This window comes from Maniola jurtina, chromosome 3 (genome assembly GCF_905333055.1).
Source record: "Maniola jurtina chromosome 3, ilManJurt1.1, whole genome shotgun sequence".
Lineage (NCBI taxonomy): Eukaryota > Metazoa > Arthropoda > Insecta > Lepidoptera > Nymphalidae > Maniola > Maniola jurtina.
Window position 1 is genome coordinate 11,950,046 of NC_060031.1, and position 772 is coordinate 11,950,817.

Here is a 772-nt window from a genome sequence, read left to right on the forward strand (position 1 = left end):
TAAATTTTTAATTATCTCATCAAACTGGTTTCAAGTGCTTGTAAGCACATATACTGAGCACTGCGCAGTGCTCCGTAAATTAACTTAGACTAAAAATCTTGATGGGTACTATGAGAAAATTGGAAGCTGTTTGCCTCTGACTTTTAAAACAGTAACTAAAGCTTAGACTAAAGAGCTTATTATAAGCTTAAAGCTTATCAAAAGCTTGAATTTTTCTTCCAGTGGCTAAGCGTAAACAAAAAGGTTTTGTTTTTTTAAACTGTTTTGTTTTCAACCCTGATTTTTATTTAGTAGCTACCCGGGTCTTTACATAGTATTTACTGATTTAAAACCACCACGACCTTGTGATATTGACTCTACATTTAGCATTATTAGGTAGCTGTTATGACTTGTACCTAAGTCGGTATAGATGATGTAAGAGGGGTCTCTCCGTCACTCGATTCATACAAACATAGTTCCAATTTCATTTGAATATTAAGCAACCAAAGTCCATGAAACTTTGCAGACATATTCCAGATTTCTGTTGAAATACTCGGTTTCAAAGTTATGCACATACAAATCTTTGAGCCACTGTAATTTTAAAACTACATATTTTTAGAAAAATCTAAAACACCACAGACACAGATATTAGTTTCTAGAATATGTATGCAAAATTTCATGGACTTTGGTTGCTTATTCAAATGAAATTGGAACTACGATTGTATGAAGCGAGTGACGGAGAGAGCCCTGTTGAATAAAATATATCAATGGAATTTATAAATAAACAAAAATG